The 25325-nt window shown below is 42.7% G+C and overlaps 1 protein-coding gene across 8 annotated transcripts in view; it reads right to left on the reverse strand.

Annotated features, from left to right (window-relative positions):
* The window catches only part of LOC126278050 (uncharacterized), a 420814-nt gene that overhangs the window by 271546 nt on the left and 123943 nt on the right, over positions 1–25325 (reverse strand). The window lies entirely within an intron of this gene.

A 25325-nucleotide genomic window follows, 5' to 3' on the forward strand; every position in this document is an offset into this window, starting at 1 on the left:
ATTCTTTTGAGGGAAACCGGTCTGCGGGAGCAACTGCAACCTATACAGCTCAGCCTCGGGCGCATTCAGCTCTGAGCGGAAACGTTCGTTAGCTCTGTCATTGTAACTACGTTATTGTTAACTACACTCTGTTATCCCCTGTCGTCACTGTTATTGCCATTACGATATTTGCGTTTGACCGAGTGCCAGTAAGTAGGTGTCACTTCAGTTTTTCGTCCATGTTTATGAATAGGCGTTTTCTTAACCTTCCCTCAACAATGCTTGCGTCGGTAGTGGGGGAGAAGTGTATATTTAACAAAATTATACTTCACTGTATCCTAAAAATGGTGGAAAATGACACATGGTGCCTAAAAAAATGAGTTGGGTCAAAAAGAACTGACGTTGAAGAACATGTCCTGGCCTTTCACGTTGTTGACCGAAGGTTAATAGTGATGGTTCAAATGGCTCTGAGCTCTATGGGACTAAACATCTGAGGTCTCATCAGTCCCCTAGAACTTAGAACTACTTAAACGTAACTAACCTAAGGACATCACACACATCCATGCCCGAGGCAGGATTCGAACCTGCGACGTAGCGGCGCGCGGTTCCAGACTGAAGCGCGTAGAACCGCTCGGCCACTTCGGCCGGCGGTTAATAGTGACCTCCGTGTCTAGGTCGGAATGTAGAAACGGTCAGTCGTATGAGAACGGAAGAAATCGTATGACCGCATAAGAAGTGTAAATTGGACGCCTTATACGGTATCCGCAAAGATGACTCATGTTATGAAACTAGAGGGTGATTATAATCAAACGTTCTCTACTTTAGCCAGTGTAGACGAAAAACTATTTACCTTACTGATGCCCATCAATATAGGATAGTGCGCTGCAGGATTTGCGTTGCTATAATTACAATGACGAACGATGGCGGTCGGAATTTAGAATTGTTCTGCGCACTTATGTACGTCACGGATTCTCCGACAGTCAAGGAGCAACCTGTTGTGAATGTCGTTCAAATGGTTCTGAGCACTATGGGACTTAACATCTGAGGTCATTAGTCCCCTAGAACTTAGAACTACTTAAAGCTAACTAACCTAAGTACATCACACACATCCATGCCCGAGGCAGGATTCGAACCTGCGACCGTAGCGGTCGTGCGGTTCGAGACTGAAGAGCCTAGAGCCGCTCCGCCACGTGAATGTCGTAGCCAGTGTGAACATTAAACATGATTGTAGCGAATTAGTGAGTGACTTGTGATGCTATATGTTGCCAGTTGTCATGGCTTTTGGTGGTGGTAAGCGATAAAGTCTAGACAAGTAAGTGAGAGATATAATTATGAGGATACACGCTTTCATGAAGTTCGAAGCACGTGCATGCACGTACCTCAGTTGTCGTTTTGAACCGGCAACAATGTAATTGACCTGCGCGAACCGCCATCGTTCGTGGATCGGATTATAGTAACGTTAGTGCCATGACTTGCCGGTAGTGGTAAGGCGACGTAGAGGTGGAACACGAGTATCAGTGTACATTACAGTTGCACACAGCCAACATTGGTCTGGACAAGCTTTACTCGTGAGGCTGGTTTATAAAAACAACAACGATTGTGGTGTTGCTCTTCGAGAGTATCGACGCATTAAAGGAATACGGAGAGGTTTTCTTTCCGCACCGGCATTGATGAACATAGTTAGAAACTTCCAATTATCTGGCGATTTCGGAATTGCTCTCGGGAGTGTCCGACGGCCAGTTTCGCCACAAATTGTTGGAGAAGTTACTGTTGCCATCGCTGAGAATGTGCGGTCTTCAAGCAGTGCACTTGCTGTGTGCCAAGGTCCACTGTTGTTTCAGACAGCAGTAGACCAACGTCTAGTGCGGTTCCAGGCTGTTGAGATGACAATGACCTGGAACGTAAGCATTGTATGCAACTAACAAATATTACTCTCTGATGTTGTCATGTGAAAATTAAAATGTGTTTCTTTCAGTAGTTTATTTCTTATTTCTCTTCCGTGTGTCCTTACAGATGTTTCCACAAAGTTCCATTGTCCAATGATCGCTCGTTTGTACGGGTGCCCTCTCATGTAGTGGAAGTTTAATTATAAGCACGCTCTATCTTAATTAAAGAAAATTGACTAATCATGACAAGTATTTCTCACGAAAAACAATTGCGACAAGTTACGGTATATGCTTAAAAAGCAAATGATTAAGTCACCAAACAATTTAAGAAGCTGTATTATGTACACATTCTATTCACTACGCCTCAACATTTACCGAAATAGAATTACCGGTAACAGGTGCAAACCCGGGGCAAGAGGGATATATATGAATCTGAATAAAAAACGTGTTGTTCATTTATTTAAACATAAATTTGTAATGCAGCACAAGCTACAACGTTATAAAATCAACCAAAAACCCGCATTTAACGCCGGTAATACGAAAAATTTGTATTTAAGTAAACAGCCACGTGAATTTTGTAAGTACTTCATTTTTTAGAAATAAGCTATACATCTTATGTACCTCCACTTGAAATAAGATACGTTATTTGTCTCTAAAGAAGTTTGCAAACCTAATCATGTGTCATCTATATCCGAAAATGTTGGAAAAGTATGTAAGTGAAATCACTCACTCGCGGAGAATGAGCGAAAACATTTATATACCCGTGAATCCCATTTTATGCACGATATTTCGACAACCATAGCAGCCGTCGTCTTCAGGTGCTTCGGCTTTGCTATTACCTCGCTGCCCGAACTCCAAGCAGAATAGTTCTCGGTCTCACGCTGCTACTTATAGTCGAGTTCGGTTCCTGGCGCCTACCTGTGCCCTTTGATCCTCTTTGGTTTTTCAGATCTCTTACCACATCAAAGGGCCTACTGGGCGTTGGGAATCGAACTCGGGTATAAATAGTGGCGTGAGAAAAACAATAGTTCACTGCCTGGTTGGGGTCCAACTAGCGAGTACACATTACATCCAAACTCACATCACCTGAAGAAGGCGACTGGGTAGATCGTCGAAATATCGTGCATAAAATGGAAATAACAATTCGGCAGAACACGCCGAAGCACAATGTTATTCATTAAATTGCCATTACTGATAGAGACTGGTATTAGTCGGTTGTCTCACATTAAATGAAAACGCTCAAACCCAGAGAGTGAGTGGAGACATTCAATCGGCGATCGTCCATGACCATTTTGTGCACTTTTGCAATCGTTCCTGGAGTAGTGACAACATCTTGGCCGACCACTGCGAGTATTGTCATCCAAACTCTCCCAACCAAATTTAAATTCATTTGTCCACTTAGCAACAGTTGAATATGAAGGAGCAGAGTCCCCCAGTGTATTCTGGACATTGGCATCCATACCTTTTTTGACCAAGCACTTAATCACTGCTCGAATCTCGATTTTTTCCATCTTCGCGAATCAGTACGCGTGAACAACAACAGAGCCACGTCACCGCCACAGCTCTCTTCCGAGAACACTGACGTGGAACTTGTTTACAGACAACATTCCTATGAATATCACTTGAACAACTCGTTGCGCTAGCGTTCATCTCTCGTGGTGATTCCGAGAACTTTTCAGACCACCCTCGTACTTGGGACATCCGGTCAGCGTACAAAAGAGATTGGTTACAAATAACTCGTACGACTTATCCCAAAGCGTTGCTCAAGTGTGTTGGTCTGTACCAAATAGGATGCTGAACGTATACAGAGAAAGGCAGCACGAATGGTCAGAGGTTTGCCTGACTAGGGAGAGTGCGTCACAGAGATGCTGAAAGAACTGCCATATTCTTGAAGATAGAAAGCCTTCTTACAAAGTTTTAGAAATCAACGTTAAATGATGACTCCAGAAATATGTTACAGTTCCGTACATACCAGTGCCGTAGGGATCGTGAGGGTAAGATTAGATTAATTAAGGCGTGCACAGAGGCATTATTCAGTCATTCTTCCCGCACTCCATATATGAATGGAACGTACCCTCTGCCACCACTTCACTGTGGTTTGCAGGGTATGAATGTAGATGTACATACATTTCCTGTCTCGATCTGGGTATTCATACTTTCTTTTCGTGGCCTAAATGCCTCTCAAAATCTTTCCTTTCTCATCCTCCACCCGGATACCAGCTCTCTTGCCCAAGACGGTTGACTCCGTGCACTACAACGAACTATTTCTTATTGACGAAATATAACGTCATGATTTGGCGTTCCCCGAATAGATTCCTCTTTCCATAGGTTGTTTTTGCAACGTATTGTGGTTTCTGCAGTATTTGGGACATGCCTGTTGTGGTTTTGTTCGTCTGTAACTGTTGCTAGTTTGTGCAAGTGTTTTCATCTCTAGTTATTAGACCTAACATTCTCTGTTTCTGTAATTTGTTATAATTTTTCTACCCTGGGTGTCCCTCCACTATTTTTTAGGGTTCAGTACCTCAGTCAGTAAACACGGAACCTTTACAGCATCTCTTTGTTGTCCGTCCGTCTGTCTGTCTGTGCGACTGTAAATAATCCTTTCTACCAGGAACGGGGAGAGGTATCAAGTTGAAATTTATGTCAAATTCTGAGGTCTGCGGTTCCTTGGTGGCGTAAACAGTTTAATCGTCGAAGTTAGTGCATTCAAAGAATGTGGCCGTCTTATAAGACCCCTTTCTCAAGTACGGTAGAGGTATCGAGCTGAAGTGAATGTCAAAGGTATACGGTCCCTTATTGGTGTAAAAAAATTTAAGCTTCTAAGTCAACACAGTCAAAAGATACAGCCCTTTATGTCACATACGTTACACGGAAACTCACTCATCAAAACCTGTAGATGAACTGTCTACATACATAGTTAAGTTCTTACGGAACCCGAAGACCGCGAGTTCTGTTCGCACTCGTCCGGTTTTTTCCATACATAGTTGCTTCCAACATCAGACTGACTATTCCTGCATACAGCAACAATTTCCCCACTGGCCTCTCCCTACCTCTAGTGAGGATTTTCCACCGATTTCTGTCCTCGCCAGCAGTTCTTTTAAGGGGGGTAGAACGTCAAACGGGCCGACTTGGAGCAGGAGAGGCACCACAGGACATTTTATTTTCTACTGGGTATACTTTTACAAATAAATTCATAAAACTTTGTCAGCATGACTAGGAAGGATTCAGGATCCACACTCATAGCAGTGGAAGTGCAAAAACATAACAAAATATTTTTTTTTATACGAGGGCTATCCACAAAGTGCATTACATTTTGGAATTAAAAATAAATAAAGTATTGTAATTTTTTTATTATATATAGATGAAAGCCACACTTAAATACTACTTTTCTACATAGTTGCCATTTAAATTTAGGCACTTATCGTAGCGATGGACAAGCTTGGAAATTCCTTCGTCGTAAAATTCGGCCGCCTGCGCCTTCAACCATGAAATTTCATCATTTTTTCACTTACTGTTGGCTGGATTTGTTGCTATAGGCACATTTTTCTTTACAAGTAAGAGATATTCTTTGATGAATTTTGCACAGCATACAAACCATACTTACAGGTGTATGAAACTCTAGAATTTTCCAAATATATTAAAAACTGTGGTAAAAATTGAGATAATTAACTACAAAATTTGATTTTTTTTAAACACAAAGTTTAAAACGTAACAGCTCATTCATTTTTTCATAAATTAAACAGATTCTAGAGTTTCAGACACCTGTAAGTATGGTTTGTATGCTGTGCAAAATTCTTCGAACAGTCTTTCTTACTTATGAAGAAAAGTGTACCTATAGCAACAAATGCAGCCAATAGTAAATGAAAAAATGATGAAATTTCACGTGTAAAAATAATTATTTTGTTATGTTTTTGAACTTCCGCTGCTACTAGTGTGAATCCTGAATCCTTCCTCGTCATGCTGACAAAATTTTATGAATTTACTTGTAAAAGTATAGACAGAGTAAATTAAAATGTCCTGTGGTGCCTCTCCTGCTCCAAGTCGGCCCGTTTGACGTCCTGCCCCCCTTAAGTATTTACTCATGTCATGCTTTATCTGTCTATTTGTATGACAGAATAACATACAAATATGAAACAAAAACTAAATCTGTTTTTGTTTCCTATTTGCGTGGTATTCAGTGAAACAAATGCATATTCATTTCTTTTTGCTGCAACATCTCCGAAATGAAGGTTAAGAGAGAGAAGTGGCAACATTCAAAAAAAGAAATACTAATCTAACCCACGGATTCATCTGAACATGACGATGAGAGTGTAAACGTCGAAACGCATCATGCAAGAAAATGAAAGTGACAGACCCCCATGAGTGTTTTAAGTTGTAGCATTCAAATTTTCTTTGAATGAACCCTCTTTGGTTTTCATTTCTCGCGGCTGTCTTACATAATCCGACCAGTAACTGGTTGATGGATTTTTCTTACAGTTCAGTAACTTTTTGACACTGAGCAGTCATTCGTAACGATAGTTGTGCGTCTAAACGCTCGATGAATGATGTAAAGGAAATAAGCATAGAATTCAAACGAAAAGCTTCTATCCACCCCTGGCTACGAGCTTGTAGACTCTTTTCGGAAGTGATGATAGCAGTGAAGTCATATGTCGTTATAGAGAATGTAAACTATAACTGTTCACCACGTATCATGGTGACATGGGTCAAGTAGAGACGAATAATTTGCTACTGGACAATTGCGGTCTATCAAGGCTTGAAACAGCCTCAAATTGGCCTACAAAAGACGCCTAAGCCTCAACGCATGCGCACCGCGTGAGATTGTAAACATCCTTTCGCTGTCTTACACCACCGACTTTGTCGTTCATTTCGCTAACATTATTAATTCAATCTTTGCTGTGAAGTTAACGAAAGAAAAAAAAGACTTGTAAACTAATGAAACTGTATGGTTCCAGAAGTCTTTTCATGTCTCGAACATATGTATGTATCTATGCAAACTGAAGCTACGATGAAAATTTGTACCAAGGCTGGGATACCAACTCACGTCTCCTGCTCAGCAGAACGCGACGCTGGCACAGCAATTGTGCAGAATGGCGCAGACTAGCCTCGCACACCTCCCTCTTGGATCCAGGTTTGTATCACAGCCTCGGTACAAATTTTCATTCGTTGCTTCAGTCTGCCTATACAGATCACTGTTGTAAATGTTACGCAAAGTGTAATCACGTTTGCAATTCGCTCTAAGCTTACCCCGTACACAGTAGTTTCGTGTAAGACGGCCGGGCAAACACAATGATTTAATGCTTAATTTTATGCTGTTAAAATTCACAAACGTCAATTTCACATTGGAATAATGAGGGGTCTTCATTTTTCAAGTACAATTTTAGCCAAATTCTCGCGCAGCGCGCATGCGCTGTGGCTTAAGTAGATCAGTTTGAGTTTGTTTCCCGGCTTGATATACCACAGTTGCCGTGTATTCTAAATCATTTTGTACATCTTGACTTTATCTGCGCCACTGTGCTAAGTTGTAAACAGTTATCGTTTACACTCTGTAGAAAAACATGTGACATCACTACGTTTGATCACTTCTCAAGATGATAGATTTGAAAATTGGTAAGGCTTTCACGGCCACTTGTTGACAAATTGCCTGTTGGCTTCAGTCCACCATCAGCAATGGAGGGTGAAGCTTCGACAGTGCCAGCGACGCGTGCGAAAGAAAAATCATGAGACAAATGGTGGCCAACGAACTCGAGACTGAAACCAACACATGGTTGTCATGATGTATGTTGTTTGTGGGGCGCTCAACTGCGTGGTTATCAGCGCCCGTACAGATTCCCAATCTTTTCACTGTCCAGCCTCACCACTTCAATGAACGACAATGAAACACAAACACCCTGTCCCCGGGGGCAGGGGGAAAAAAATCCCCAACCCGCCGGGAATCGAACCCAGGGTCCCACGATTCAGAGGCAGCAACGCTAACCACTTTTTTTTTATCTCGTTTTGTTCGCTTTTGTTCGTTGCATCTGCTCGGGGCGGACGTCGTAAGACATCCATTGAAGTTCGTTGTTGATCGATGAGCTCAGTTTTTTTTATTACAGAGGGCACGTAATCCTCTGACCGAACACGCTGAGCTACCGTGCCGGTACCACTAGGCTACGAGCAACTTTTGAGGACAATCTACTCCGGGGGCATTCATCGCGTTTATAGTGATATCAAAAGTTCATCGTAGCCACGGGTGGACACACGCTTTTCTTTTGAATTTTATCCTGTATTTCTCTTACAACCACATTTTCCCATGAAGGCATTGGCCATGTTGGTATTGTCTCACAGTTGTGGCGGCTACCCTTGAAATAATAAATAGTTCACTTACTGTATTCCATCTGGTTCGTTTTCATGTGACGGGCCCTTATATGTACCGCTGTAAGGATGTAAAAAATAAAATTATTATGGCACATCTATGATGGCCTGGTAACATTAACACTGAATTATTATGGCACATCTATGATGGCCTGGTAACATTAACACTGTTAGCAGTATCAGTTAATATGAAGACAGATTCTGTATCAGAGTAGGAGCTCAAACGCATTAAATGGAATCTGACCTCTTCTCGACTACTGCTGTGGAAGGAAACGAAGAGGAGAGAACCTGTGTGGCACCTGCAGTGTGAAGATCTGTCGTAATCTCAACGTTAGTGTTTGCCACACGCTTCTCACAGATGAAAACGAGATTTGAAGATGTTTTATTAGCTCTCCCATTCTATTTCTTTTTCTTTTTTTTCTGTCTGCGCGGCGGGATACCAAACGCGTTTGCTTGTGTTTTGTCTAGAATAAGCATCTGTCCCGCTGCCACATGCAGCACCGTGCAGTCACAACAGGCACGGGCTGTCCCTGAGCCAGGCGCTGGAATCGGAAGTCTTGTTTTCGAATCGAGATAATAATCATTGTCTAATCCTCCACAACGTCGTGAAATAGGGGACAGAGTGCCACGGACGTGGTATGTGAAGTGGGATGGCAGTCATTAGAACCAATGCGGCTTTCGTTGTGGCAGGGTCTTCTCGTGAAATTTCAATCACCAACGTCCTCTTCCGGCTGTGAAAATATTCTTTTGTCGCCCTCCTACATAGTTGGAAATGATCATGATAAAATAAGAGAACTCGGAGCTAGCACAGAAAGATTTATGAGCTCGTTTTTCCCGCGCGCCGTTCGAGAGTGGAACAGTAGAGAAATAGCTTGAGAAGGTGGTTCGACGAACCCTCTGTCAGGCTCGTAATTTCGAATTGTAGAGTAATCATGTAGATGTAGATGAACAGACTGCGCGAAAACGGACTGAAAACTCTGCTCCACATTTGTGTTAATGCAGTGAATGGAGAAAGAGATCATTACCTGCTTACACTTAGATTTGCTTGTTATGGAATCCGAGGCGTTGCTTAAATAAAAGGAAAAATATAATAACATAGTTTCTTATCTAAGAGCCTTGAACGACGAAAAACACCGCGATGCAGTGAAGTAGTACAAGACGAATGTGCGATATTGCAACCGCAAACAGTGTTTGTATTAGTAGCAAGCATAACATATCGTGACTTATCTGGTCTCTATCATACTAGAAATCCGTAGTTTGCGGGACCAATGACTACTATGAAAAAACGTTGGATTATAATCAGCCAAACGAACAAAGTGGCTTGAAAACAGAATACAGCACAGCTGAGCTCTTGTAAGGCGTGAGTGGAATTATAGAACAGAGCAAGAAGCATAAATTACTAATTCGTTTGGTGTTTATAAATTCCGAGAAAACTTTCATTCCGTATCGACCAAACGAGAGAAGTAAGGTCTGATCCACGTTGAGATGGTGTAGTGAAGAACGTATCATAATGTTAGAGTTTCCAATGACCTTCATCAGTAATTGAAAAAAGAAATAGCCAATGACATTCTGCATCATCATCGAGACTGTCCTCATCTGCCATAGGGAAAGCAAGGAAGAGAGCAATTAGCCTTCACCACTGACAACGATGTTAGAGGTATTCGAAAGATTCGGATTTCATCAAAATTTCGGCCAAGGTCTCTGTCACCATAGACTCAACCGTTTGAAGTACGAACAGTACAAAAATGTGTTGTATTCAGCAGATTCACTGTCATACATAAAAAGAAGAAAAAGCTTTGTGTTGATGTGCTGCGAAAGAAATGAATACGAAAGACAGGTTTTCTGGCACTTTCCGGTGTGTATTTTGCTGGTATTCCAGAGTCCAGCTTCTATAATTGAATCTAAAATAGGTGTCCTCAATTGGAAAGGTAGTTTGAACATTTCAGCGCTTCACTAGGTATGGTCATATTGGAATTACTATACCCTAGCCTTCCTCTAACCTCTGGACTGACTTACCAAGTCAGTTGATGCACTGGCATATGAAGACCCTGGACCGCATCTAACTTTGTAGTTTGCACCCATGTAAGATGAAGCAGAACTCCACCAACAAACTTTCAGGGATTCTGAGTATTTTGGTACAAGGGACCCACGGTTTCTGACGGCTCATTGCAGGGTAGTAACGTAATTACACAGAATATCATTGAGAGGAGACAGCCTTGTTAGACCGAATGTAAGATTGGGACGTGTACTTCCACCTGGCCATTAATCACAATAGTAGACAAGACACCATGGAGAACGAGCATGAGTACGCGGTTAAAGGAGATAGGTAAGGCCATACGATCGAGCACGGCGGCCAAGAAGGAATGACTCACTTTAGCAAATGCACGTTCAAAGTCAACGAGACCAGAGTACCATCCAACCGACAGGCTGATCCAGGAGCGATCACATCTCGATAGGCTCCAACCCCCAACTACTTTTTACTCTAATGAAATACACTCTGAGACAAAAAAGAACGGAAACAAGAATAAATTATCCGAATGAGAGGGAAAGTGATGGGTGTGATGTACATGTACAGGCAGACACTGATTTCACTTTCAGGAAAGTTGGATGATTTACTCAAGAGAAAGAACTTCACAGAATGACCAAGTCGGTAATGTGTTGGTCCAGCTTTGGCCCTTACGCAAGCAGCTATTGGGTTTGGCTTTGACCGACAGAGTTCTTGGATGTCCTCCTGAGGGATATCGTACCAAAGTCTGTCCAGCTGACACATCAGATCTTCAAAATCCCGAGATGATTGGAGGGCCCTGTCCTTAATGCCGCAAACGTTCCCAATTGGGGAGAGAGCCGGCGAATTTTCCCGCCAATGTAGAGTTTGGCAAACACGAAGACAAAAGAACAGGAACTCTTGTCATGCGCGGGCGGGCATATCTTGCTGAACCTAGGATGGCTTGCCATGCAGGGCCACAAAACAGGTCGTAGAATGCCATCGCGGTTTGTTACCGCAATCGTCCTTGTTTCTGTGAAAATATCTTCACAGCAGTGAAAAATCCTGTAATGTGCAATAAGCAAAATGTACAACACACAGCACAGAGTGAAGCAAACAGCCTCAGACAGAACAGGTTCACTTTTCTCAGAGTGCGTTCAGCCTGTTCTGTCAGTGCACAGCACAGCATGCAACAATTGCGGAACATATGGTGTTCAAAATTTCGTCCACTGCGAGCACGGGAGAGTGTACAGAAACGTACCATCGACTGTCTTACACGCTAAAAAATTACTTGAGTTTGGGCGTCTCACTTCCGCGACTGCGATAATCCTGGCAACCAGACCAGTGCGCGTATGACTGGAGTTAATTAAGCCAGGCTGTTCTCACGCAAACAAGAAACAAGCCGACGACATTTGCACTGTTGTGCACTATTTTCAATGCAGTTGCAAGGTGGCTTGGTTTTAAAACTGCAAGGTAAGCTTAGTGGGTGTTGCAATGTCAGGGTGCCCTCCGAAGTAATGACTGGGGAAACTTATGACTAGTAAATGAGACACGAGAATCACAATTCCTTTGATTTTTCCGATGACAAACCCTGGCAGCATTCATGTAATAAGGCCTTGGCATATCTGGCATAGGGGCCGGGGGGGGGGGGGGGGGGGATGCTAATATTCGTGTAAGGCAAATACACAGAGACTGTCGTCGTGTTAACTGAAAACACGTCACATGTGTGTTCGGAGTTGAAACCAGGCTGTTCACTGGCGTTAGAATACAAGTGTTCAGAGTGAAGCCTCAAGTAGCCAAATTACTGTAACACGGCTTTCATGTCCCCGCACATCGGCTCGGTCACACGACAGCACTGCAGGTGGAGGCTGAAGTGGCTGCCGAATCAGTCATTGGCAGAACTGATGTCCCGCGCCATAGGCCAAGTGCTGATCGGCTCGCAATTTTCCTAAGGCCTCAATACATCGGCTCAGGTGGTGTCGCCTCTCAGCGTGGAAGTCTGCCGGCGGAGACTGCCGAAGATCGAGTGATTTCTGATCGAATGTTCATTAAAAGGAAACTTCACATTGGCGCGTTTTGGGTCTCTTATCAAATTCAGACTGACAACGACTGATAAAAACACTCCTTAGGAAACACTAGTCCCCTTCCTGTAGGTAGTCCACAGAACCACAGAAAAAAAGTCGCTTCACACTATCTTTCTCTCTCTCTCTCTCTCTCTCTCTCTCTCTCTCTCTCTCTCTCTCTCTCACACACACACACACACACACACACACACAGTACAATACACTTCAGTAATAATTCAGTAAGACAATTAAATAGTACAGTAGCTATCGTAATGTATTATCAAATGAAGAATTTTTTGCTCTTCTGTCTGCCCAATGTTTTTTTCATTCTTTCCAATATTTTTCTTTCCTGCCCATATGGCCGAGCGGTTCTAGGTGCTTCAGTCCGGAACCGCGCTGCTGCTGCGGCCGCAGTTTCGAATCCTGCCTCGGGCATGCATGTGTGTGATGTCCTTAGGTTAGTTAGGTTTAAGTAGTTCTAAGTCTAGGGGACTGATGACCTCAGATGTTAAGTCCTGTAGTGCTTAGAGCCATTTCGATATTTTTCACTCTTTCTTCGTCTGAGATCACTCTCCCTGTAGCCCTTTTATTGATCTTCGTTTGTAGCCTAGTTTGTGTTTATTTTGGTTTTTACGTGAACTGCTGTAATTTGAAGTTCTCTTATATCTTTCACAATTTCTGTGAGCTATTGAATATTGCTCTTACTATTCCCAAATTTTTCTGTTTTACCCTTACTAATTCTGTTTTCTGGTGGTCTCATCAGAGATACATTTCTTCAAAAAAAAAAAAAAAAAAAAAAAAAAAATGGCTCTGAGCACTATGGGACTTAACATCGCAGGTCATCATTCCCCTACAACTTAGAACTACTTAAACCTAACTAACCTAAGGACATCACACACATCCATGCCTGAGGCAGGATTCGAACCTGCGACCGTAGCGGTCGTGCGGTTCCAGACTGAAGCGCCTAGGACCGCTCGCCCACCAGCGGCCGGCTACATTTCTTCCTGATCTTCCTCATTACTGATTCTATTTTCTTGTATACTGTTTCATTTGAAGCTATCCTCCAATGTCAATTTACTTGTACTTCATTTAGGTTAGCCACTGCTGGAAGAATGAGGAGTTTTCATTTTTCAAGTACGATTTTAGCCAAATTCTCGCGCAGCGCGCATGGGCTTTGGCTTAAGTAGACCAATTTGAGTTTGTTTCCCGGCTTGATATACCACAGTTGCCCTGTATTCTAAATCATTTTGTACATCTTGACTTTATCTGCTCCACTGTGCTAAGTTGTAAACAGTTATCGTTTACACTCTGTAGAAAGACATGTGACATCACTACGCTTGGTCACTTCTGAAGATGATGGATTTGAAAATTGGCAAGGCTTTCACGGCCATCACATTTGTTATTTTGCAGAGTGTCCGCGGCTCGTGGTGTTACGGTAGCGTTCTCGCTTCCCGCGCACGTGGTCCTGGGTTCGATTCCCGGCGGGGTCAGTGATTTTCCCTGCGTAGAGATGACTGGGTGTTGTTTGTCTTTCATCATCCTTTCATCCTCATTCACTCGGAAGTCACCGTCGTGGCGTTAAACAACTTGTGGAGTGGCGGCCGAACCGCCCCGCGAGGGTTCTCCCGGCCACCAATGTAGTATAAAGTGTTTCTTCTTAGTGAAATCAGTGATACAAAGTGCTTCTCACCAAACAGCTGTCATGTTCGCAGCCAAAACAGTGTCAAAAGTATGCCCAGTAGTACCACCAGTCTTTCTTAATTAATTTTTTTCATTATTTGTACTATATTGTCTTAGGAGACGAGCATTACTTAGTGGAAAGTGCCAACTACTCACAATAATATTTATAATTTTTTTAATGATTTCCTTTACTTTGTACCTCTAAAATTCTATTGTTTACTCACGCTCTCCTTCCTGCTTCTCTTATATAATATGACAAAATTTTCTTAAATCTGTAGTATATGTAATAAAGTTTCTTCCACTTCTGCTCCATCTATCATGGTGATGTGTCCCTCATACTGTCCCGCGTAACACTGTAAACTAGAGGAAGAGATCAAACCAGAATACACAATGTGCCTGTGGCATCACAAGTGCATCATATACAGAAACATGAATTCAAAATCAATGCATCGATGCTAAATGTAAATTGTTATGCCTGTCCTGCAATGTCTACCCCAAAAAAAGATGACAAATGGCTATATAAAAGGGTTTAAGGAACGACAATAAGAGAAAAACGAAGAAGGAAAAATATAAACAAGAAAACCTATAAAATGACAGTAATATTAACCAACACTAGGAATATAATAGGTTAGTAGAATAAAATGTCCTTTTTTTAAAATTTATCGTTGTTAATGTATTTAAATAAATATATATGGTTACCAAAAAAACCATACGCTCATTATTATTTTGCAGAATCAGTACGTTTAAGTGGTGTCTCACGTACTCAGAGGTCCTAAGCTGTGGCACCCCACTCCGTCTTCGAAATGTTTATCGCTGGCGTCCAATACTTTCTGGAGAAACCGTCAAGCTTAAGCGAACCATCTCACTTTTCTCCCGGGTTGTACAATGTTTTCGCAGAAGGCTGCGCCATTGGAGATCCTAACCGTATTTGTTCAGAACAAAGCAGGACGTCACGGTGCGGCACTACAAAGGAACGGGCAGTGGCCGGTGGGCTGTGGACCTCCGACTCTCCGTCAGCAGGCCTTCTGTGCATTGGCTGTAAGGGTGGCAGGTGACCCTTTTGTCCCTGGCGAACAGCGTGCTTCTTCCACCTCTCGGAATGCTTTCAGTGTTCTCTCACTTCTACAAGACACGCAAATTCAAATCAACATTAAAAGAAGAGTAAGATTGTTGTTTATCATACTCCTATGTGTCAATAAAATATTCCTTTCAAACTGATCTTTCATTATGGATTTGCTTATGTTATGTCACTTCTTTTGGAAAAACAGTAATGTAACACAATACATATACAAAATTAACTGGAGCAGAAAACCAGATGAGATGCAATAACCCTGTAACGCGCCACGAGTGACTGTGGACCCCTGATTTAAAAAAAAAAATGCTCAGGAATCCGTGAACAACCTCTGAAATTTTTGCGGTGGAGGTGTGATTCATCCTATCTAAATCATTGATAGGGGTGAAAGAGCGGCAAGCGGCGCCAAAAAAAGTGATCCTACGACTGACTGAGGCGTGAACCCGGGGTCACAACTCTGAAAGTTTGCTGCTGTTTCAAACTTCCTGGTTTCAGAACCAACAGATTGCTGCTTTGCTGGCGACGGTACAACTAACTACTGGCTGCACAAACTGCGTCGGCCGCACAACCAAGTGACCAGCAGATCCAAGTAGCTGCAGCTAGATATCAGTTTTTTCGCTTGCAGAAAAATCCGGGACAGACGTACTGCCAATGGTACACAGAACTAAAGGGCATGACTAGGAAGTGTAAATTTAATTGTAGTTGTTGTAACTTTTACAAGAAAATGAAAAATTTAATCACTACCGTAATGTCAAAAGTTCCCCAAGCTTTTATATGGATAATCACTACCGTAATGTGAATTGCCCCAAGCTTTTATATGGATGAATGTAAAAGATATAACTCTGTAAAGTAGCAAGGTTCTTTTAAAAATAAAGACACAGATGCCCTAGGTGTAAGTTAAAATTTACCTCGCGTTTTTTACCTTCATTGATTTAGATACAGTCTTGTGAAATCGAGGAATCTTTACCTATCCCAGGTAAAGGAATACAGGAACAGATCGTAAGGTACTCAGATCCATCAGTTCCCCAAGTATTGCAAATCTTAGAGCAATATAATTCAGGTGCCATAGCGGCCGATAAGTTTCAGCAGGCCTCGATTTGTCGGGTCGAGTGGCCCATTGCTCGGGACCGCCCAAAGCAGCCACAACGAGCGCCTACACAGCCGAGTGGACAAGGTAGACATGTAAACAGGCCTGTGAATTTAGTGAAGTCTTGCCCTGTACGTTTTGCTCACCGTAAAAGACAGGATTGGTTCAAATGGCTCTGAGCACTATGGGACTTAACATCTGTGGTCATCAGTCCCCTAGAACTTAGAACTACTTAAACCTAACTAACCTAAGGACATCACACACATTGATGCCCGAAGCAGGATTCGAACCTGCGACCATAGCAGTCGCGCGGTTCCGGACTGAGCGCCTAGAACCGCGAGAACACCGCGGCCGGCAAAAGACAGGATTGCCGATCACGAAACACAACAGTTGCGACGAGAATACTACACTTACAGCTGCTCTGCAAATAGTCAATGCCTTACGGGGTAGCCGCGCGGTCTTAGGCACCTTGTGATGGTTCGAGTCTTCCCTCGGGCATCGGTGTTCGTCTTGTCCTTAGCGTAAGTTAATTTAAGTTAAATTAAGTAGTGTGTAAGCCTAGGAATCGACCACCCCAGCAATTTGGTCGCATAGGAACTTACCACAAATTTCCATTTCCAAATAGTCTATAACTTTGTGTGATCTGAGATTTTCCCGGCGTGCAGAAATCTTGAAAATTTCTCTGGTATTCAGCCAGGTAGCTTAGTCCAAAAGGAGTGATATTTCGGCAGGCCGACTTCTTGCCATGTTCAGGCGCTCTTGGTTTCTGACAGCCAAAGTAGACATGTAAACAGGCCTGTGAATTTAGGTGTCTGACAACAAGAACGCCTGAAGATGGCAAGAAGTCGGCTTGCCGAAATATCACGCCTTTTGGACGACGCTACCTGGCTGAATACACGAGAAATTTTCAAGAGTCAAGGACTTTTCATCTGCGGAGTTGTGAGGTTCAGGAGTTCCATTATCAAGTGACATGGAATCTTCTGTTTCGACATTCGATATATTGATGACTGGGAAACGCGGCCAAAGCGTGTTATCCAAAATTAGCGTGCGTCACTTATGGCCACTTGCGGTACATTTTGGCTTGTCCGATTAACCCTTTTAAGCTTTTCTTGTTCCTCCAGTAACCGCCCCGTAAATTTTCCACTTTGTTTCGGCCGCATCACCTGAAAGAAATTTGAAAGTAAATTACGTGAGTATTATTATCAAACCATTGTATGGTTCAGGAACAACTGCTAGGATCGTAATGGGTTAGTACGGTCCATATGAAAGTGTAGCAGTGATGTTCAGAGAGCTGAAACTGGAATCGTTGGAAGAAAGGCGACGTTGTTCTCGATAAACTTTGTTGGGTAAACTTAATTAACAGGCACTGGACGAGGACAGTGCGACAGTTCTGTGATTCCATCGTTATCTCCCACTGGAATTGGAACAAGGGAGATAAGACATGTACGCGTACTTACAGGACGTCATTTTTTGCCTGGAACAGATATGGTTAAGTTGGTAAGAAGTACCCTCGACATCCAACTCTTCAGTGGGTTGCGGCATGTACGTATAGACATTTATTGCTTCGTCTGTCTTCCACCCTCCCCAGCATACGAAGGGAGACAAATGAAGTGGCAATATCTGGGCAAAAGAGGGACTTGTTGCTTTACGTTATCAAAAGCCGCAGTGTAGCCGACGTGTACATTGCTGCCAATATAAATAAGCAGTAGTTTCCCAAAATGGCCACATATGAAGAATTCCAGGAACGACAGTGACGTCAGAACTGTAGCACAACATAGAGGATCGATAGTGGCACAGCAGAATCCTATCAGCGGAGGCTGCGGGCCCCGCCCACCTAGCCTCGGGCACCTCGGCGCATGCGCAGATGTGTGGTACCCCGGCAACCGGGGTTTCGGGTCAGGTCGCGCGGGGTCACCTTCAGCCGACGCGGCGCGCGCGGACCGCGCCCGTTCGATATCGCCAATTACCACAGTTTTCACTCCTGTCGAGGGCGCGCACTCGCGCCACTTGCCGCTACTGATTGCTCTCAGAGTAACTGCGTTCCAGGTCAAGAGCATCAAGCTCCCTTTGACGGCTACACTCATCTCACAGAATCAGTGTACCACACACACACACACACACACACACACACACACACACAAACAGTATGCGATTCTGAACAGGAAACAGCACAGCTAATTTAGTTAGTTAAATGGACATGTGTGTGTGTGTGGGGGGGGGGGGGGGGGGGGTGAAGGGGTCGCTGAAGGACGAGGTTATCAGCGCCATTATGAAAGTTCGTAGACACGAACGTGGTTAAAATGTATAAAATACGATTGAAGTAGTAAGAAGCAAAATTAGATAAATTTGCTTTCTCTCTGCCCCAGTATCACTGAAATATTCGGTGAGGCATGGGATATATAGTGGATAGACGTATTAGACGCGATAGGAGGGTGGAGTATTAATTGCAGTCGACAAAAGTATTCTGTCTATCGAGGCTGTAATTGAGGCTGACTGTGAAGTTATCTGGATGCGTATAAGAGTTCTAGGTGAACTCATGTGTTATTATAATACATTTTTACCTGTCACACAAGTCTGCCGTGACAGTTTTAGAACTATTCGAGGAAAATCTACTTCTAGTAGACTGATAATGCAATACTAGTTGGATGCGACTGTAACCTATCGAGAATGTCTATGGATTAATTGTAGGTGGTACAGGCAGCCATTCCTTTGAAGAATGAATGGCACAAGCTTTTCTTCGGGAGCGAATTCAAGCATCACAGAGGTGCTTGGCAAGAAGGGTTGAGGAACTGCTGGACATTTTGTATCAACTAAGTAACAGCATGCATCGAGACGACTGGGACAAGATCGACAGCATTACTCACAGGAGCATGCAGAACGAACTCGACCTCTGCACTAAGTGACGGAAGAAAAAGAGCAAGATGTGCGGAGCAGAATGACTGACCGTTTCTCGACAGGTCACCCCCAGTGGTCAACCTCAATGAATGACAATTGACCAAAAGGGAGCAAAGGAGGCAATTTCGCTGTCATCCCGAGAACTATACTAATGGAGGACATCATTGCTAATGATCATTCGGATTCTCCCTTGAGAAAGAGCTGAGGAAAAACGCATGAAACCGCCTGAATACTGCGTCGAGCAAAACCACCAGATCGCAACAGGAAGAAAGAAGAGTTATGAGCTATCAAGAGTTTTGACGCCGACAAGAGCATATTGATACCGTCTGCCGATAAGGGATATGTGACTGCCGTAATTAACGGCGAAGATCATGAGCAGAAGATCCGGGACCTATTAGAGCCGAAGGCTTACCGAAAACTAAGCGCATATTCGACGCAGCGGATCTTTCTCATACAGAGAAACCTGTACAACTTAGAAGCACTACTATCTATGTGTATGGGTTACCAAAGATCCATAAGAATAATGTTCCATTAATACCGATTTTTAGCGCTCCTGGTTCACTGAGGTATAAACTGGCGAAAGACGTGGCCTCTCCGCTGCAGCCGCACTTAGGAAGCAATGACACCCACATAAAGGACTGCGGACATTTCAGTGAGAACCAGAAGTAACTAAAATTCGGGCCAAACGACATCCTTCTCAGCTTTTGTGTTGTTTTCTTGTTTCCCGAAATGCCCTCAGTGGCTCTCTGGAGTACATATGTTCCATTTTCTCGTAAGATATCACCAAGATCTTTCGTGCATGTCTCACCACGAGCTGTTTCGTGTGGAATGGCTGCTTCTGTGAACAGCTGGAAGGCGTCGCCATGAATAGTCCACTTAATCCAGTGGCGGCCAGCTTCTTCATGGAACATTTCGAGCACAGACAGTGGACTCGACACCTTGTAAACCTAAGGTGTGGTACAGATACATCGACGATACTTTGTTGTATGGAGGCATGGTGAGGAACAGCTCGGTGATTTCCTAAGACACTTGAACGACCTTCATGCCAACAGCTACGCTTTCTAGATGTGCTGGTCACGACGGGTGTTGAAAACGTTGGGACACAGCATGTACCGAAAACCGAAACATACAGACCGATATTTGCACAAACTGTCAAATCACCACCCGAGCCAGGAAAGAGGCGTGATTAATACGTTTGTAACGCGAGCAAGGCGGATATGGGAACCACACCACCTCAGATAAGATATGAAGCACTTGGAAAGCGGTCTGAGGAGCAATGGGTACTCCAACTGTTACACTATGTGATCAAAAGTATCCGGACACCCCCAAAAACATACGTTTTTCATATTAGGTGCATTGTGCTGCCACCTACCGACAGGTACTTTCATATCAGCGACTTCAACAGTCATTAGACATCGTGAGAGAGCAGAATGGAGTGCTCTGCGGCACTCACGGACTTCGAACGTAGTCAGGTGATTGGGATGTGTAATAGACAGACACCTATCCAGACCGTCACACAGGAATTCCAAACTGCATCAGGATCCACTGCAAGTACTGTGACAGTTAGGCAGGAGGTGACAAAATTTTGATTTTACGGTCGAGCAGCTGCTAATAAGCCACACATCACGCGCGGCTTGGTGTAAGGAGCGTAAACACTGGACGATTGAATAGTGGAAAAACGTGTGGAGTAACGATTTACGGTACACAATTTGGTGATCCGATGGCAGGGTGTGGGTATGGCGAATGCCCGGTAAATGTCATCTAGCAGCGTGTGTAGTGCCAACAGTAAAATCGGAGGCGGTAGTATTATGGTGTGGTCGTGTTTTTCATGGAGGGTCTTTCACTGCACTCCTTGTTGTTTTGCGTGGCACTAACACAGCACAGGCGTACACTGATGTTTTAAGCACCTTCTTGCTTCCCACTGTTGAAGAGAAATTCGGGGATTGCGATTCCATCTTTCAGCATGATACGTCAAGTAATGTATTAAAGCTTTTTGTTTAAATATGTTTTTGTATCAGGCTTACATACTCTTAAGTAGCTCTCTGGACTGAATGTGAAACAGTTATTGAAGAATCAGTGGTCAATATTAAGGCCCATGTGATTTCATTAGCCAACCTCAGTACGTATAAGACCTTTGAACTATTAAAAGCCAAATTCAAGACGTGAAGAAAACCTATTGATCTTCAAGGGAAAGGTATACGCAGGGGTGGCCACCCCCTTTAGGCAGTCGAACCAAATTTTTGAGCACAGGATTCGAACCTGCGACCGTAGCGGTCGCGCGGCTCCAGATTTTAGGGCCTAGAACACCGCGGCCACATCGGCCAGCTACAGAAGAGAAATTTCACATACTATACAAAGAGCTCGAGGAAAGGAATTGCATTTTGTATGTATTTTAGAAAGTCAAAGCAAGAGTTCTTCTTCATTTGTTGTGGCAAACTGCACACAGAATTGCTAAAAGGGATACATTGTTACTGGATATTATCACAGCCTGTGAAAAATTAATTTGTTTATGATTAAGCTGTCAGTCCATTGCAAATTTTTACGCAGTACAAAATTGTTAAGGCTTTCGTGGTCACTTGTTGACAAACAGCTTGTTGGCTTCTGTCTCTGGTACTTCGGCCGACGTTTGTATGACGATTTTTCTGGCGTTTCGCCAACACGAGTGGCTGGCATTCTCAAATGTTCACCCTTCATTGCTAGTGGTGCACGAGATGTGCAAGAGGAGAAGTGCACGGAAAAGCTGTTGGATGTTGGCACACCAGGCACATGCAATCTACATCCACGAGCTTGACTCCAGTCCACCAGCACCACCAACAATGGAGCGTGAAGCTTTGACAATGCCAGCCACTCAAATTGGCGAAACGTCAGGAAAAGCATAAAAAAAAAACGTTAGAAAGAACCCGAACAGAAGCGAGCAGGCCGCATTACCAATTTTTGTTTCATGGACCAAAACAAGCAAGAAATATTAATTTATTTTTTAAAAATAAAACAAATTTGAGGAAAGAACATTTATTCTACTATTGAATGAAATACAATATTAGTGGCATGTATAGCTTTGTTTGACATAACTAAGTGATTCATTGTTGATGTCAACTGAAGTTATTGCTACATGCAAAGAGTTTACCAGATGAACATCAGTAATTCGTGTTCTCATTTGTGATTTGATGTAAGTCATCCGAGTAAAAAGCTGTTCAAATATGTATTTCCAAACAATGAAGTCATTTTTAAAGCATGTTTGCAAAACGCTGAATATTTCATCTTGTCCAAATGTTTTGTTTTCAAGTTTTCTTTTTAAGTAGTTTACCCGATCTTGTCGAAATTGTCCTTTGTACTTGTTAAACATAACTGCTTGTTTAGTCTCGTAATGCACTTCCTTGTTTATTGTTTTGGAACCGAGTCAGATTCATTGCATATCAGACATATGGTTTTTGTTTTACAGCCCACAAAAACATAGTTGTCTTGAAAAGTTGTCAACTCCTCTATAGCTTTCCTCTTCTTAGGTCTTATTTGTTTACTAGTTGACGCCAGACCAAGTTTAGTATTGAACTGAAACAGACATTTTTTTACCATAAGTGGGAAACTGACAAACAGGCCACATGGCAATCGGAGTTTTGTAATTTTTTATGTATATGGTGTATGAAGTTAGAATCATATATCAGTTACGTTAAGTAGTTCGATGCACAAAATCGATGTTAAAGTTCCCGAAGTTGTTTAACGCCATAAATCAAATTGACAACTTTGATGGGCTATGTGGCTCTGTGGTAGGACACCCAACTGCACCGTAGGTGGCCTTCGATTTCCAGTTGTGGTAAATTTTTAAACAAAGGTTCATGTTCCACAGGCAATCCGTGAAGTGTAGGGTTCATGAAGACGGAAAAAAATTAATTTGAAATGTTTTTCTTTTTTAAAACAAACTTATATGCATATACAGGATCGGTGATTAGGGATATATATCAGCAGTGACAACTGGATTTTTTTGTGTGCTATTTAATTAGAAATAAGAAGACGCGCATTTATCGTAAAAATAACAATTAAATATGTGCTAATTAGCATAATTTACATGACGCTGGTATTCGGACTGAACGGAAAAAAACTAAAAAAGTTATGACCGAAACCAGACTCGAACCAGCAATCCAACAGTTACCAGTCGCGAGCGCAGATTTTTTTTTCCAATCTTTATGGTTTTCATGATTCATGGAAATGCCTTTAGAACATGCAACTGTGTTTAGAAATGTATACCATCTATGCACCTGTGTTTAAAAATACAACCCACCTGGGAATCGAGCCCTGGCCCTTCACACGGAAGGCTAGTAACATCGTCGAGTTACCTGTTATCATTTGACTATTATGCGTACTTGGAAAACTTCGTAGTCTGTTCTCTCGAGGATTTTTGAGAGTAGCATTCAACTGCTTTGTGGAACTGATATGTACCATAAATATAAAAAATTACTTAAGCTTTACCTAACCTAGCAGCTTTACTTTAAAATTTCGATCCCGATTTTTACTTCTTTTGTTATGATTGCTTCTTAAAACTACTCTACTTTTCAAGTGTATAACATTATTAGTTGTTGTAAATAAGAGAGAATGACAAGTTGATGAAGTTGCACTGCCGGCCGATGTGGCCGAGCGGCTCTAGGTGCTTAAGTCTGGAACCGTGCGACCGCTACGGTCGCATTTCCGATTCCTGCCTCGGGCATGGATGTGTGTGATGTCCTTAGGTTAGTTAGGGTTAAGTAGTTCTAAGTTCTAGGGGACTGATGACCTCCGATTTCAAGTCCCATAGTGCTCAGAGCTATTTGAATTTTTTGAAGTTGCACTAGTTGGGTCCCTTTTCTGCCTTTGTAATACGGAATCCTTAAGCGTCGTCAGTAAAAACATATTATTGTAATTAAATATTTATTTATTTTGTACTACCAAAATTAAAAGAAAGTACTGATGCAGAAACCATTGCTAATGTTGACTGGTGTACCTGCTCACCGTAACTGAATACATAAAATAAATGCAAGCCTACGAAAATTAAAGAGAATTCTCACAGATTATTTGTAAGAAGATTAAAGCTGCTTTGATTACTTGTGGTTACGACAGGTCTGTGGTGAACCAATGTGCACCACTAGGGTCCGTAACTTTATGGCCGATTGTGTTGTGAGTTTGCAGTAAAATGAAACGTGGAATGTATTGGTTGACTCTGGTACTCGTCTCACCTGCGCGGCGCAACAGAGGTATCCGGTTGCGCCGTCCACATTACTTCTGGTTGTTGGTTGCGTATCTCCAAGGCGAACTATATGTCGCGCGGGCCTTTCAAAATAAAACCAACATAGTGGCTTTTTTTCCAAACAGGAATGTAACTGAAAATCTAAAGGTAGTTGAATCAGTGAACTGAGATATTCTTATTGTAATTGGATATGATACGAAAGACGCTTGATGGAATGCTCTTTTTGGGGTTTTAGGTGAAATAAGTGTTAAATTTTTATTTCATATGAAACAGCTCCTCGGGCCAAAACTCGGCGACACCCCTGGTATAGAGGGAGATATGACTATTGTATAAAACTGCCTGCTCGCTTCTGTTCGGGTTCTTTCTAACGTTTTTTTGATGCTTTTCCTGACGTTTCGCCAATTCGAGTGGCTGGCATTGTCAAAGCTTCACGCTCCATTGTTGGTGGTGCTGGTGGACTGGAATCGAGCTCGCGGATGTAGATTGCATGTGCCTGGTGTGCCAACATCCAACAGCTTTTCCGTGCGCTTCTCCTCTTGCACATCTAGTGCACCACTAGCAATGCAGGGTGAACATTTGAGAATGCCAGCCACTCGTGTTGGCGAAACGCCAGAAAAATCGTCATACAAAGGTCGGCCGAAGTACCAGAGGGGAGCCAACAAGCAGTTTGTCAACAAGTGACCACGAAAGCCTTAACAATTTTGTACTGCGTAAAAATTTGCAATGGACTGACAGCTTAATCATAAACAAATTAATTTTTCACAGGCTGTGATAATATCCCGTAACAATGTATTCCTTTTAGCAATTCTGTGTGCAGTTTGCCACAACAAATGAAGAAAAACTCTTGCTTTGATTACGGTATATTGATAATTGTACTTATGGACCGTCTGACCGCAACTGAGTAAAAAACAATTTTAATGCCATACGCATTTCGCCTTTATTTTCTGCAAGGCATCATCAGTGGCCTGGAATATGTACATATTTTTCGTATTTAATTTACATTTTTGTCACTGTACCTGTAGGTTATAAACAGTTCTGGTGGTTGGTATTTCCTATTAAGTAGTAATGTTTTGAACTGTACTTAACAAGTTGCGTGGACAATTTATTACATTTTAC

This window comes from Schistocerca gregaria, chromosome 6 (genome assembly GCF_023897955.1).
Source record: "Schistocerca gregaria isolate iqSchGreg1 chromosome 6, iqSchGreg1.2, whole genome shotgun sequence".
Taxonomy (NCBI): domain Eukaryota; kingdom Metazoa; phylum Arthropoda; class Insecta; order Orthoptera; family Acrididae; genus Schistocerca; species Schistocerca gregaria.